This window comes from Palaemon carinicauda, chromosome 29 (assembly GCF_036898095.1).
Source record: "Palaemon carinicauda isolate YSFRI2023 chromosome 29, ASM3689809v2, whole genome shotgun sequence".
NCBI lineage: Eukaryota > Metazoa > Arthropoda > Malacostraca > Decapoda > Palaemonidae > Palaemon > Palaemon carinicauda.
The window spans coordinates 90604401-90605616 of record NC_090753.1 but is presented as its reverse complement, the minus strand read 5'-3'; positions in this window follow the sequence as shown (position 1 = coordinate 90605616).

Below are 1216 nucleotides of genomic sequence, written 5' to 3'. Positions count from 1 at the left end.
ATATGTTTCTTAGATGAGCTGGCAGCACATTAAATAGTCGCTGCATTATCGATGCTGGTGCGTAGTGGATTAATGTCCTGTGCGCCTTTCTCAGTTTACCTGGAATGCTTTTTGGCACTATTAATCTACCTCGGCTTGCTCTTTCTGATATTTTAAGCTCCATGATGTTTTCATTAATTCCTTCCATTTGCTTCCATGCTTGTATTATCATGTAGCGTTCTCTTCTCCTTTCTAGACCATATAGTTTTAAAAATTGCAGTCTTTCCCAGTAGTCAAGGTCCTTAACTTCTTCTATTCTAGTAGTATAGGACCTTTTTACACTCTCTATTTGCGCAATATCCTTTTGGTAGTGTGGGTACCATATCACATTGCAGTACTCGATTGTACTACGTACATAAGTTTTGTAAAGCATAATCATGTGTTCAGCTTTTCTTGTTTTAAAGTGTCTGAATAACATTCCCATTTTTGCTTTACATTTAGGCAACAGTGTTGCTATTTGGTCGTTGCATAACATATTCCTATTCAACATTACACCAAGGTCTTTAATTGCTTCCTTGTTTGTGATTGTCTCGTTATTAGGTCCCTTGTTTGCATATACCATTCCTTTTCTGTTTCCATAATTTATTGATTTGAATTTATCGGAGTTAAATACCATCCTATTTATCTTCGCCCATTCATATATTTTGTTTAGATCTCTTTGTAGTGAGTTCCTATCTTCAACACAAGTAATTTCTCTACTTATTCTTGTGTTATCGGAGAAACTTCTCACTACAGAGTTTTTAACATCAGTGTCTGTCTGAGATCATAATAGCTGCACCTTGTGGCACGCCAGATATTACCTCATCTTCATCTGATTTCACGTCATTTGCAACCACTATCATCTGTTTTCTGTTTTGCAGGAATTCATTTACCCATTTTCCTATCTTTCCTACAATATTATGCTTTCTCATTTTTTTCTCTAATATATTATGGTCTACCTGTGTCTTTTTCATTTATCATATTTTTGTATGTGTTTTCATAGTGTACTATCAGTTGGGTTTGTGTACTATTTCCGGGCACAAAACCGTGTTGACCTATATTAATTAAACAAATTATTTTTAACCAAATGATTCATTATTTTATTTCTTATTACCCTCTCATACACTTTCATAATATGGGATGTTAGACTAACAGGTCTATAATTGCTTGCCTCTAGTCTTGATCCACTTTTGAAAAT